General features: G+C 39.2%; 11 non-coding genes across 11 annotated transcripts; all 11 read left to right on the forward strand.

Annotated features, from left to right (window-relative positions):
* The first annotated feature begins 626 nt into the window (after positions 1-626).
* On the forward strand, positions 627-699 carry TRNAR-CCU (transfer RNA arginine (anticodon CCU)). Its single transcript has one exon. It is a non-coding gene; the product is annotated as a tRNA-Arg (tRNA).
* Positions 700-1344: 645 nt separating this feature from the next.
* TRNAR-UCG (transfer RNA arginine (anticodon UCG)) lies at positions 1345-1417 on the forward strand. The gene has a single exon. It is a non-coding gene; the product is annotated as a tRNA-Arg (tRNA).
* A 1518-nt stretch (positions 1418-2935) lies between these two features.
* TRNAR-UCG (transfer RNA arginine (anticodon UCG)) lies at positions 2936-3008 on the forward strand. Its single transcript has one exon. It is a non-coding gene; the product is annotated as a tRNA-Arg (tRNA).
* A 1521-nt stretch (positions 3009-4529) lies between these two features.
* TRNAR-UCG (transfer RNA arginine (anticodon UCG)) lies at positions 4530-4602 on the forward strand. Its single transcript has one exon. It is a non-coding gene; the product is annotated as a tRNA-Arg (tRNA).
* Positions 4603-5404: 802 nt separating this feature from the next.
* On the forward strand, positions 5405-5477 carry TRNAR-CCU (transfer RNA arginine (anticodon CCU)). Its single transcript has one exon. It is a non-coding gene; the product is annotated as a tRNA-Arg (tRNA).
* A 1518-nt stretch (positions 5478-6995) lies between these two features.
* Positions 6996-7068, forward strand: TRNAR-CCU (transfer RNA arginine (anticodon CCU)). The gene has a single exon. It is a non-coding gene; the product is annotated as a tRNA-Arg (tRNA).
* Positions 7069-7713: 645 nt separating this feature from the next.
* TRNAR-UCG (transfer RNA arginine (anticodon UCG)) lies at positions 7714-7786 on the forward strand. Its single transcript has one exon. It is a non-coding gene; the product is annotated as a tRNA-Arg (tRNA).
* Positions 7787-9306: 1520 nt separating this feature from the next.
* TRNAR-UCG (transfer RNA arginine (anticodon UCG)) lies at positions 9307-9379 on the forward strand. Its single transcript has one exon. It is a non-coding gene; the product is annotated as a tRNA-Arg (tRNA).
* An 802-nt stretch (positions 9380-10181) lies between these two features.
* Positions 10182-10254, forward strand: TRNAR-CCU (transfer RNA arginine (anticodon CCU)). Its single transcript has one exon. It is a non-coding gene; the product is annotated as a tRNA-Arg (tRNA).
* Positions 10255-10899: 645 nt separating this feature from the next.
* On the forward strand, positions 10900-10972 carry TRNAR-UCG (transfer RNA arginine (anticodon UCG)). The gene has a single exon. It is a non-coding gene; the product is annotated as a tRNA-Arg (tRNA).
* Positions 10973-11774: 802 nt separating this feature from the next.
* TRNAR-CCU (transfer RNA arginine (anticodon CCU)) lies at positions 11775-11847 on the forward strand. Its single transcript has one exon. It is a non-coding gene; the product is annotated as a tRNA-Arg (tRNA).
* Positions 11848-14239: the final 2392 nt, after the last annotated feature.

Consider the following 14239-nt stretch of genomic DNA (forward strand, 5'->3'; position numbering starts at 1 on the left):
AAGTGCTTCTATGTACATGCACTGAATATGTACTAGGTTTGCAGAATTCTGACTTGACAGAATGGGTTTTAGCTTAAGTGTGTGTAGATGAACTGCAAGGCGTGTATGTATGTGTTCATGTAGTGCTTCAAGTGTAAAATCTGTATGATTTGTGCAGTTAAAGTGCTCATTTTGCCTACGAGAAAGAAAAGTACTACAGAAGAATTATAAAGGATTGGCACATTGGCTGCCTTTGCTGATGACACAGATGGCTTATTTGTAAAGCACTGGTCTATTAAGTTGCAGAGTGTGGTTGAACTTGGTTAGTAGACTTGGTGCCTGTTTTTGTGTCCTGCTGAAGACAAGGACGGCTTGATACCACTGTCAAAGCCCAGTTTATTGAGAAAAGCATCCATGGAAGAAGAAGTGTTGATTCGAAAATGGTTCTCCTCCAACATCTCTCCACTTGCTAGAAATACAGAGTCTCCATTATAGCACAGAACAGAGTGTTAAAGTCGGGGATGGAAGAGGATGAAAATTGGAAGTTTACTTATGGAGAGAACTGAGAAATGTCCTGTGTGCAGGCACCAGTGTTGGACGATTGAATACATTTAAATAATGCCTCTAGATTACTGGCATTTAACTGTGCCTCAGTGGCCTAATGGATAAGGCACTGGCCTCCTAAGCCAGGGATTGTGCGTTCGAGTCCCATCTGAGGTGCAAACCAATGTCCACTCTTCCTTTTCCAGAAAAATAAATATATTTATTACATGCTTCCTCTCAGAAGCTTATGAGGTATTAGGAACTTTGAAATGGTACCATTTTACTTCTGTACTCTTCAGAGTCATGTTGATGTTCTGAAACTACAAAGTAGATTATTAAACACCTATCTTTGTCAGATGCATTTTTGACCCGGCAGAAGATATTCCTTTGGAAAAAATGATTTGAATTGTATTGGTGTAACTGTTGTTTCTAGAGGTGGTGAAAGGCTTTCAGCTACTTGAATAGGGCGAGTCAGGATTCATGAAATGTATACAACCTTTGAGTGTGTGTAAATTGGAATATCCAGGAAGGAGCAGTTTGTACAACTTTCAAAACAGTTTCTCTCCACTTCTGGAAACATCCAGAGCTATGTAAAGCATTTACTGAGCTTTAATCTCATGAAGAAAGAGGTTTAAATGCAAAAAGAGAAAACAAAAGATTATCGTACTGGTGACATTCTCATTATATAGATTCCAAAAAAGTGCCTTAATTGAAAGGAGCTGAAAAAAACACAATGGGATGTAAACCTAAATAACTATAAATAATATATTTTCCATCCTTGCATACCACCTACAGTATAAAAATAAACACAGTAGGACACATGACCGCGTGGCCTAATGGATAAGGTGTCTGACTTCGGATCTGAAGATTGAGGGTTCGAGTCCCTTCGTGGTCACTTTTTGACAATGGCCACACAATTCAGGTTTCCATTCAGAATTGAAGCAAGCTCTTCCAATACTCTTATAGCCATCATGTTCTCATTCCTAATTAATAATAAAGTGGAGTACATACTGCACAGTCATTTAGATTGCATCTTCAGTCTAAAATCTAGTGCATTTAAGTGGCATTAAAAAGTGCTTCTATGTACATGCACTGAATATGTACTAGGTTTGCAGAATTCTGACTTGAGAGAATGGATTTTAGCTTAAGGGTTTGTAAATGAACTGCAAGGTGTGTAAGTATGTGTTCATGTAGTGCTTCAAGTGTAAAATCTGTATGATTTGTGCAGTTAAAATGCTCATTTTGCCTACGAGAAAGAAAAGTACTACAGAAGAATTATAAAGGATTGGCACATTGGCTGCCTTTGCTGATGACACAGATGGCTTATTTGTGAAGCACTGGTCTATTAAGTTGCAGAGTGTGGTTGAACTTGGTTAGTAGACTTGGTGCCTGTTTCTGTGTCCTGCTGAAGACAAGGACGGCTTGATACCACTGTCAAAGCCCAGTTTATTGAGAAAAGCATCCATGGAAGAAGAAGTGTTGATTCGAAAATGGTTCTCCTCCAATATCTCTCCACTTGCTAGAAATACAGAGTCTCCATTATAGCACAGAACAGAGTGTTAAAGTCGGGGATGGAAGAGGATGAAAATTGGAAGTTTACTTATGGAGAGAACTGAGAAATGACCTGTGTGCAGACACCAGTGTTGGACGATTGAATACATTTAAATAATGCCTCTAGATTACTGGCATTTAACTGTGCCTCAGTGGCCTAATGAATAAGGCACTGGCCTCTTAAGCCAGGGATTGTGTGTTCGAGTCCCATCTGAGGTGCAAACCAATGTCCACTCTACCTTTTCCAGAAAAATAAACATATTTATTACATGCTTTCTCTCAGAAGCTTATGAGGTATTATGAACTTTGAAATGGTACCATTTTACTTCTGTACTCTTCGGAGTCATGTTGATGTTCTGAAACTACAAAGTAGATTTTTAAACACCTATCTTTGTCAGATGCATTTTTGACCCGGCAGAAGATATTCCTTTGGAAAAAATGATTTGAATTGGATTGGTGTAACTGTTGTTTCTAGAGGTGGTGAAAGGCTTTCAGCTACTTGAATAGGGCAAGTCAGGATTCATGAAATGTATACAACCTTTGAGTGTGTGTAAATTGGAATATCCAGGAAGGAGCAGTTTGTACAACTTTCAAAACAGTTTCTCTCCACTTCTGGAAACATCCAGAGCTATGTAAAGCATTTACTGAGCTTTAATCTCATGAAGAAAGAGGTTTAAATGCAAAAAAGAAAACAAAAGATTATCGTACTGGTGACATTCTCATTATATAGATTCAAAAAAAGTGCTTTAATTGAAAGGAGCTGAAAAAAACACAATGGGATGTAAACCTAAATAACTATAAATAATATATTTTCCATACTTGAATACCACCTACAGTATAAAAATAAACACACAGGACATATGACCGCGTGGCCTAATGGATAAGGCGTCTGATTTCGGATCAGAAGATTGAGGGTTCGAGTCCCTTCGTGGTCGGTTTTTGACAATGGCCACACAATTCAGGTTTCCATTCAGAATGGAAGCAGGCTCTTCCAATACTCTTATAGCCATCATGTTCTCATTCCTAATTAATAATAAAGTGGAGTACATACTGCACAGTCATTTAGATTGCATCTTCAGTCTAAAATCTAGTGCATTTAAGTGGCATTAAAAAGTGCTTCTATGTACATGCACTGAATATGTACTAGGTTTGCAGAATTCTGACTTGACAGAATGGGGTTTAGCTTAAGTGTGTGTAGATGAACTGCAAGGTGTGTAAGTATGTGTACATGTAGTGCTTCAAGTGTAAAATCTGTATTATTTGTGCAGTTAAAGTGCTAATTTTGCCTACGAGAAAGAAAAGTACTACAGAAGAATTATAAATGATTGGCACATTGGCTGCCTTTGCTGATGACACAGATGGCTTATTTGTAAAGCACTGGTCTATTAAGTTGCAGAGTGTGGTTGAACTTGTTTAGTAGACTTGGTGCCTGTTTCTGTGTCCTGCTGAAGACAAGGACAGCTTGATACCACTGTCAAAGCCCAGTTTATTGAGAAAAGCATCCATGGAAGAAGAAGTGTTGATTCGAAAATGGTTTTCCTCCAATTTCTCTCCACTTGCTAGAAATACAGAGTGTCCATTACAGCACAGAACAGAGTGTTAAAGTCGAGGATGGAAGAGGATGAAAATGGGAAGTTTACTTATGGAGAGAACTGAGAAATGTCCTGTGTGCAGACACCAGTGTTGGACGATTGAATACATTTACATAATGCCTCTAGATTGCTGTCATCTATTAGTGCCTCAGTGGCCTAATAGATAAGGCACTGACCTCCTAAGCCAGGGATTGTGGGTTCGCGTCCCATCTGAGGTGCAAACCAATATCCACTCTTACTTTTCCAGAAAAAAAAATATATTTATTACATGCTTCCTCTCAGCAGCTTATAAGGTATTAGGAACTTTGAAATGGTACCATTTTACTTCTGTATCTTCAGAGTCATGTTGATGTTCTGAAACTACAAAGTCGATTTTTGAAACACCTATCTTTGTCAGATGCATTTTTGACCCGGAAGAAGATATTCCTTTGGAAAAAACTCATTTGAATTGGATTGGTGTAACTGTTGTTTCTAGAGGTGCTGAAAGGCTTTCAGCTACTTAAATAGGGTAAGTCAGGATTCATGAAACGTATACAACCTTTGAGTGTGTGTAAATTGGAATATCCAGGAAGGAGCAGTTTGTACTACTTTCAAAACAGTTTCTCTCCACTTCTGGAAACATCCCGAGCTATATAAAGCATACACTGAGCTTTAATCTCATGAAGAAAGAGGTTTAAATGCAAAAAAGAAAACAATAGCTTATCGTACTGGTGACATTCTCATTATATAGATTCCAAAAAAGTGTTTTAATTGAAAGGAGCTGAAAGAAAACACAATGGGATGTAAACCTAAAAAACTATAAATATTATCTTGTCCATCCTTGCATAGCACCTACAGTATAAAAATAAACACAGCAGGACACATAACCGCGTGGCCTAATGGATAAGGCGTCTGACTTCGGATCAGAAGATTGAGGGTTCGAGTCCCTTCATGGTCGGTTTTTGACAATGGTCACACAATTCAGGTTTCCATTCAGAATGGAAGCAGGCTCTTCCAATACTCTTATTGCCATCATGTTCTCATTCCTAATTAATAAAAAAGTGGAGTACATACTGCACAGTCATTTAGATTGCATCTTCAGTCTAAAATCTAGTGCATTTAAGTGGCATTAAAAAGTGCTTCTATGTACATGCACTGAATATGTACTAGGTTTGCAGAATTCTGACTTGACAGAATGGGTTTTAGCTTAAGTGTGTGTAGATGAACTGCAAGGTGTGTAAGTATGTGTTCATGTAGTGCTTCAAGTGTAAAATCTGTATTATTTGTGCAGTTAAAGTGCTCATTTTGCCTACGAGAAAGAAAAGTACTACAGAAGAATTATAAATGATTGGCACATTGGCTGCCTTTGCTGATGACACAGATGGCTTATTTGTAAAGCACTGGTCTATTAAGTTGCAGAGTGTGGTTGAACTTGGTTAGTAGATTTGGTGCCTGTTTCTGTGTCCTGCTGAAGACAAGGACGGCTTGAACCCACTGTCAAAGCCCAGATTATTGAGAAAAGCATCCATGGAAGAAGAAGTGTTGATTCGAAAATGGTTCTCCTCCAATATCTCTCCACTTGCCAGAAATACAGAGTCTCCATTATAGCACAGAACAGAGTGTTAAAGTCGGGGATGGAAGAGGATGACAATTGGAAGTTTACTTATGGAGAGAACTGAGAAATGTCCTGTGTGCAGACACCAGTGTTGGACGATTGAATACATTTAAATAATGCCTCTAGATTACTGGCATTTATCTGTTCCTCAGTGGCCTAATGGATAAGGCACTGGCCTCCTAAGCCAGGGATTGTGGGTTCGAGTCCCATCTGAGGTGCAAACCAATGTCCACTCTTCCTTTTCCAGAAAAATAAATATATTTATTACATGCTTCCTCTCAGAAGCTTATGAGGTATTAGGAACTTTGAAATGGTACCATTTTACTTCTGTACTCTTCAGAGTCATGTTGATGTTCTGAAACTACAAAGTAGATTTTTAAACACCTATCTTTGTCAGATGCATGTTTGACCCGGCAGAAGATATTCCTTTGGAAAAAATGATTTGAATTGGATTGGTGTAACTGTTGTTTCTAGAGGTGGTGAAAGGCTTTCAGCTACTTGAATAGGGCAAGTCAGGATTCATGAAATGTATACAACCTTTGAGTGTGTGAAAATTGGAATATCCAGGAAGGAGCAGTTTGTACAACTTTCAAAACAGTTTCTCTTCACTTCTGGAACATCCAGAGCTATGTAAAGCATTTACTGAGCTTTAATCTCATGAAGAAAGAGGTTTAAATGCAAAAAAGAAAACAAAAGATTATCGTACTGGTGACATTCTCATTATATAGATTCCAAAAAAGTGCTTTAATTGAAAGGAGCTGAAAAAAACACAATGGGATGTAAACCTAAATAACTATAAATAATATATTTTCCATCCTTGCATACCACCTACAGTATAAAAATAAACATAGCAGGACACATCACCGCGTGGCCTAATGAATAAGGCGTCTGACTTCGGATCAGAAGATTGAGGGTTTGAGTCCCTTCGTGGTCTCTTTTTGACAATGGCCACACAATTCAGGTTTCCATTCAGAATGGAAGCAAGCTCTTCCAATACTCTTATAGCCATCATGTTCTCATTCCTAATTAATAATAAAGTGGAGTACATACTGCACAGTCATTTAGATTGCATCTTCAGTCTAAAATCTAGTGCATTTAAGTGGCATTAAAAAGTGCTTCTATGTACATGCACTGAATATGTACTAGGTTTGCAGAATTCTGACTTGAGAGAATGGATTTTAGCTTAAGTGTGTGTAGATGAACTGCAAGGTGTGTAAGTATGTGTTCATGTAGTGCTTCAAGTGTAAAATCTGTATGATTTGTGCAGTTAAAATGCTCATTTTGCCTACGAGAAAGAAAAGTACTACAGAAGAATTATAAAGGATTGGCACATTGGCTGCCTTTGCTGATGACACAGATGGCTTATTTGTAAAGCACTGGTCTATTAAGTTGCAGAGTGTGGTTGAACTTGGTTAGTAGACTTGGTGCCTGTTTCTGTGTCCTGCTGAAGACAAGGACGGCTTGATACCACTGTCAAAGCCCAGTTTATTGAGAAAAGCATCCATGGAAGAAGAAGTGTTGATTCGAAAATGGTTCTCCTCCATTTTCTCTCCACTTGCTAGAAATACAGAGTCTCCGTTATAGCACAGAACAGAGTGTTAAAGTCGGGGATGGAAGAGGATGAAAATTGGAAGTTTACTTATGGAGAGAACTGAGAAATGTCCTGTGTGCAGACACCAGTGTTGGACGATTGAATACATTTACATAATGCCTCTAGATTGCTGTCATCTATCTGTGCCTCAGTGGCCTAATGGATAAGGCACTGGCCTCCTAAGCCAGGGATTGTGGGTTCGAGTCCCATCTGAGGTGCAAACCTATGTCCACTCTTACTTTTCCAAGAAATAAATATATTTATTACATGCTTCCTCTCAGAAGCTTATAAGGTATTAGGAACTTTGAAATGGTACCATTTTACTTCTGTACTCTTCAGAGTCATGTTGATGTTCTGAAACTACAAAGTCGATCTTTGAAACACCTATCTTTGTCAGATGCATTTTTGACCCGGCAGAAGATATTCCTTTGGAAAAAATCATTTGAATTGGATTGGTGTAACTGTTGTTTCTAGAGGTGGTGAAAGGCTTTCAGCTACTTAAATAGGGTAAGTCAGGATTCATGAAACGTATACAACATTTGAGTGTGTGTAAATTGGAATATCCAGGAAGGAGCAGTTTGTACTACTTTCAAAACAGTTTCTCTCCACTTCTGGAAACATCCCGAGCTATATAAAGCATACACTGAGCTTTAATCTTATGAAGAAAGAGGTTTAAATGCAAAAAAGAAAACAATAGCTTATCGTACTGGTGACATTCTCATTATATAGATTCCAAAAAAGTGTTTTAATTGAAAGGAGCTGAAAGAAAACACAATGGGATGTAAACCTAAATAACTATAAATATTATCTTTTCCATCCTTGCATAGCACCTACAGTATAAAAATAAACACCGCAGGACACATGACCGCGTAGCCGAATGGATAAGGCGTCTGACTTCGGATCAGAAAATTGAGGGTTCGAGTCCCTTCGTGGTCGGTTTTTGACAATGGTCACACAATTCAGGTTTCCATTCAGAATGGAAGCAGGCTCTTTCAATACTCTTATAGCCATCATGTTCTCATTCCTAATTAATAATAAAGTGGAGTACATACTGCACAGTCATTTAGATTGCATCTTCAGTATAAAATCGAGTGCATTTAAGTGGCATTAAAAAGTGCTTCTATGTACATGCACTGAATATGTACTAGGTTTGCAGAATTCTGACTTGACAGAATGGGTTTTAGCTTAAGTGTGTGTAGATGAACTGCAAGGTGTGTAAGTATGTGTTCATGTAGTGCTTCAAGTGTAAAATCTGTATGATTTGTGCAGTTAAAGTGCTCATTTTGCCTACGAGAAAGAAAAGTACTACAGAAGAATTATAAAGGATTGGCACATTGGCTGCCTTTGCTGATGACACAGATGGCTTATTTGTAAAGCACTGGTCTATTAAGTTGCAGAGTGTGGTTGAACTTGGTTAGTAGACTTGGTGCCTGTTTTTGTGTCCTGCTGAAGACAAGGACGGCTTGATACCACTGTCAAAGCCCAGTTTATTGAGAAAAGCATCCATGGAAGAAGAAGTGTTGATTCGAAAATGGTTCTCCTCCAATATCTCTCCACTTGCTAGAAATACAGAGTCTCCATTATAGCACAGAACAGAGTGTTAAAGTCGGGGATGGAAGAGGATGAAAATTGGAAGTTTACTTATGGAGAGAACTGAGAAATGTCCTGTGTGCAGACACCAGTGTTGGACGATTGAATACATTTAAATAATGCCTCTAGATTACTGGAATTTATCTTTTCCTCAGTGGCCTAATGGATAAGGCACTGGCCTCCTAAGCCAGGGATTGTGCGTTCGAGTCCCATCTGAGGTGCAAACCAATGTCCACTCTTCCTTTTCCAGAAAAATAAATATATTTATTACATGCTTCCTCTCAGAAGCTTATAAGGTATTAGGAACTTTGACATGGTACCATTTTACTTCTGTATCTTCAGAGTCATGTTGATGTTCTGAAACTACAAAGTCGATTTTTGAAACACCTATCTTTGTCAGATGCATTTTTGACCCGGCAAAAGATATTCCTTTGGAAAAAATCATTTGAATTGGATTGGTGTAACTGTTGTTTCTAGAGGTGGTGAAAGGCTTTCAGCTACTTAAATAGGGTAAGTCAGGATTCATGAAACGTATACAACCTTTGAGTGTGTGTAAATTGTAATATCCAGGAAGGAGCAGTTTGTACTACTTTCAAAACAGTTTCTCTCCACTTCTGGAAACATCCCGAGCTATATAAAGCATTTACTGAGCTTTAATCTCATGAAGAAAGAGGTTTAAATGCAAAAAAGAAAACAATAGCTTATCGTACTGGTGACATTCTCATTATATAGATTCCAAAAAAGTGTTTTAATTGAAAGGAGCTGAAAGAAAACACAATGGGATGTAAACCTAAATAACTATAAATATTATCTTTTCCATCCTTGCATACCACCTACAGTATAAAAATAAACACAGCAGGACACATGACCGCGTGGCCTAATGGATAAGGCGTCTGACTTCGGATCAGAAGATTGAGGGTTCGAGTCCCTTCGTGGTCGCTTTTTGACAATGGCCACACAATTCAGGTTTCCATTCAGAATGGAAGCAAGCTCTTCCAATACTCTTATAGCCATCATGTTCTCATTCCTAATTAGTAATAAAGTGGAGTACATACTGCACAGTCATTTAGATTGCATCTTCAGTCTAAAATCTAGTGCATTTAAGTGGCATTAAAAAGTGCTTCTATGTACATGTACTGAATATGTACTAGGTTTGCAGAATTCTGACTTGAGAGAATGGATTTTAGCTTAAGTGTGTGTAGATGAACTGCAAGGTGTGTAAGTATGTGTTCATGTAGTGCTTCAAGTGTAAAATCTGTATGATTTGTGCAGTTAAAATGCTCATTTTGCCTACGAGAAAGAAAAGTACTACATAAGAATTATAAAGGATTGGCACATTGGCTGCCTTTGCTGATGACACAGATGGCCTATTTGTAAAGCACTGGTCTATTAAGTTGCAGAGTGTGGTTGAACTTGGTTAGTAGACTTGGTGCCTGTTTCTGTGTCCTGCTGAAGACAAGGACGGCTTGATACCACTGTCAAAGCCCAGTTTATTGAGAAAAGCATCCATGGAAGAAGAAGTGTTGATTCGAAAATGGTTCTCCTCCAATATCTCTCCACTTGCTAGAAATACAGAGTCTCCATTATAGCACAGAACAGAGTGTTAAAGTCGGGGATGGAAGAGGATGAAAATTGGAAGTTTACTTATGGAGAGAACTGAGAAATGTCCTGTGTGCAGACACCAGTGTTGGATGATTGAATACATTTAAATAATGCCTCTAGATTACTGGCATCTATCTGTGCCTCAGTGGCCTAATGGATAAGGCACTGGCCTCCTAAGCCAGGGAGTGTGGGTTCGAGTCCCATCTGAGGTGCAAACCAATGTCCACTCTTCCTTTTCCAGAAAATAAATATATTTATTACATGCTTCCTCTCAGAAGCTTATGAGGTATTAGGAACTTTGAAATGGTACCATTTTACTTCTGTACTCTTCAGAGTCATGTTGATGTTCTGAAACTACAAAGTAGATTTTTAAACACCTATCTTTGTCAGATGCAATTTTTGACCCGGCAGAAGATATTCCTTTGGAAAAAATCATTTGAATTGGATTGGTGTAACTGTTGTTTCTAGAGGTGGTGAAAGGCTTTCAGCTACTTAAATAGGGTAAGTCAGGATTCATGAAACGTATACAACCTTTGAGTGTGTGTAAATTGGAATATCCAGGAAGGAGCAGTTTGTACTGCTTTCAAAACAGTTTCTCTCCACTTCTGGAAACATCCCGAGCTATATAAAGCATACACTGAGCTTTAATCTCATGAAGAAAGAGGTTTAAATGCAAAAATGAAAACAATAGCTTATCGTACTGGTGACATTCTCATTATATAGATTCCAAAAAAGTGTTTTAATTGAAAGGAGCTGAAAGAAAACACAATGGGATGTAAACCTAAATAACTATAAATATTATCTTTTCCATCCTTGCATAGCACCTACAGTATAAAAATAAACACAGTAGGACACATGACCGCATGGCCTAATGGATAAGGCGTCTGACTTCGGATCAGAAAATTGAGGGTTCGAGTCCCTTCGTGGTCGGTTTTTGACAATGGTCACACAATTCAGGTTTCCATTCAGAATGGAAGCAGGCTCTTCCAATACTCTTATAGCCATCATGTTCTCATTCCTAATTAATAATAAAGTGGAGTACATACTGCACAGTCATTTAGATTGCATCTTCAGTCTAAAATCTAGTGCATTTAAGTGGCATTAAAAAGTGCTTCTATGTACATGCACTGAATATGTACTAGGTTTGCAGAATTCTGACTTGACAGAATGGGTTTTAGCTTAAGTGTGTGTAGATGAACTGCAAGGTGTGTAAGTATGTGTTCATGTAGTGCTTCAAGTGTAAAATCTGTATTATTTGTGCAGTTAAAGTGCTCATTTTGCCTACGAGAAAGAAAAGTACTACAGAAGAATTATAAATGATTGGCACATTGGCTGCCTTTGCTGATGACACAGATGGCTTATTTGTAAAGCACTGGTCTATTAAGTTGCAGAGTGTGGTTGAACTTGGTTAGTAGACTTGGTGCCTGTTTCTGTGTCCTGCTGAAGACAAGGACGGCTTGAACCCACTGTCAAAGCCCAGTTTATTGAGAAAAGCATCCATGGAAGAAGAAGTGTTGATTCGAAAATGGTTCTCCTCCAATATCTCTCCACTTGCCAGAAATACAGAGTCTCCATTATAGCACAGAACAGAGTGTTAAAGTCGGGGATGGAAGAGGATGAAAATTGGAAGTTTACTTATGGAGAGAACTGAGAAATGTCCTGTGTGCAGACACCAGTGTTGGACGATTGAATACATTTAAATAATGCCTCTAGATTACTGGCATTTATCTGTGCCTCAGAGGCCTAATGGATAAGGCACTGGCCTCCTAAGCCAGGGATTGTGGGTTCGAGTCCCATCTGAGGTGCAAACCAATTTCCACTCTACCTTTTCCAGAAAAATAAATATATTTATTACATGCTTCCTCTCAGAAGCTTATGAGGTATTAGGAACTTTGAAATGGTACCATTTTACTTCTGTACTCTTCAGAGTCATGTTGATGTTCTGAAACTACAAAGTAGATTTTTAAACACCTATCTTTGTCAGATGCATTTTTGACCCGGCAGAAGATATTCCTTTGGAAAAAATGATTTGAATTGGATTGGTGTAACTGTTGTTTCTAGAGGTGGTGAAAGGCTTTCAGCTACTTGAATAGGGCAAGTCAGGATTCATGAAATGTATACAACCTTTGAGTGTGTGTAAATTGGAATATCCAGGAAGGAGCAGTTTGTACAACTTTCAAAACAGTTTCTCTCCACTTCTGGAACATCCAGGGCTATGTAAAGCATTTACTGAGCTTTAATCTCATGAAGTTCAGTACTCTAATAAGAGATAATATTGGGGCGAAACATTACCAACCATGCAAATCGCCTAGCAATATTGAGAATGATTCTACCCAGACTCCCTCAGGGAGGAAAAACATACTTTGCAATATTAGGTCACTTTCCAAACATACTGCCGAAGTATGGGACCTAATTTCCTCAAAACAGCCCGACGTGTGCTATCTTACAGAAACATGGTTAAAACCACACTCCAACCCTGCTATAACCCTAGGAATTCCTGTCGGCTACAAGATAGTCAGACTGGGCCGGCCAATAAAAATTGGTGGTGGGATAGCCATTGTACACAAACAAGAAATTAGCATCACGATTTTAGATGAGCTGAGTACCCCTGAAATTGAACTACTAATTTTTAAAATCGTATGGTACCCCAAAGAAAGTCAAAAAGGTGCCCTAGTATACCGTCCTCCGGGGCCCTGCACAAACTTCTCCAACAGACTGATTGAGCTACTGGCCCCTCATATAAATAATGACAGCAACTTCATACTAGTAGGGGATTTTAATATACACAGCGAAAGGCTGGATTGTAATGAGGCACAGACCCTACTGACAGATTTATCCTTACTAGGACTGATAAAACGAAACTCTGGGCCCACCCATCAGGCTGGACACACTCTTGACCTGATTTTATCTAATTTTCTGTCAGTTTCATGTCTACCTGGAGTTCAGGTTAACTGGACTGATCACTTCTTAATGGAATTCTACACCCCACATTCTAACCCTACCCCTGCAAGCACTATCTCCCTACCTAGTGTACGCAGACAATGGCACAAAGTTACTGCTGACTCCTTTAAGGAAAAATTCAAGCCCTCTGCTATCCTCCCCACTGACAATGCGGATACTGCACTTGGAAAATTTGAACGGGCAACTAGGGATGCGATAGATAAAATTGCCCCCATGAAGCAATTTAAACCCCGACCTGCTAAAAAACAGGAAGTCTGGTTCTCGGACCATCTAAGGACGTTAAAGCTAACCGCCAGAAAGCTGGAGAAGAAGTGGAGAACTTCTCATCTGGTAGAGGACAAGAACAAATATTGGGATTCACTATCCATCTACCACAAAGCCATCCGGGTAGCACGAAAAACCCATATTACGGCACAAATCACAGCTGCAGGGAACTCACCCAGGGTCCTCTATCAAATCCTTCAAACTTTTGTCAAACCCATAGCATGTGAAACATCTGAGGTAGCATCACAGCAGTTGTGCAATGAAATATCTCAATTTTTTACAGAAAAAATAGACAAAATCTATGAGAAAATAATTTGTGCCAGCAAGACCATCACTACAGATACAGCGCCTCTCCAAACAGACGCCGACCTGAAGCAGAGTACTTACTCTCTTGATACTTTCCCTCCTATTTCGTCTGAGAACATCCTCTCTTTGATCTCACAGATCAAAAGTGGTAGCCCAGACGATACTATCCCAGCGAGGATAATGCCCGCCTTAGCGGACCAACTCTGCCACATGATTGGAGACATGGTAAATCTCTCTCTGAGCACAGGCAATGTCCCTAGAGAATGGAAACGAGCCATTGTTAGACCAATCAGGAAAAACACTGCGACTCCGTGGACCGAATTGGCTAATCTGAGGCCCATCTCCTTACTACCTTTCCTAGGGAAACTGACTGAGAAGCATGCCAACCACCATCTCTCCAGCTATATCGAACTTGCTGGGGCTCTGGACTACTCTCAGTCAGGTTTCAGACCCAAACATAGCACTGAATCCACCCTTCTGTCAGTCACTGATGACCTGCACATGTACCAGGACAAGGGCATCTCGGTAATCTTGGTTCTTTTAGATCTGTCTGCAGCGTTCGACACCGTGTCACATTCCATCTTGACTGAGCGGTTGTCGAACGCTGGCATTAAGAACAAAGCCCTTGCCTGGCTAAGGAGTTTTTTATCCGATCGCACCCAGACT

This window comes from Lissotriton helveticus, chromosome 5_1 (assembly GCF_964261635.1).
Source record: "Lissotriton helveticus chromosome 5_1, aLisHel1.1, whole genome shotgun sequence".
In the NCBI taxonomy this organism is placed as follows: domain Eukaryota; kingdom Metazoa; phylum Chordata; class Amphibia; order Caudata; family Salamandridae; genus Lissotriton; species Lissotriton helveticus.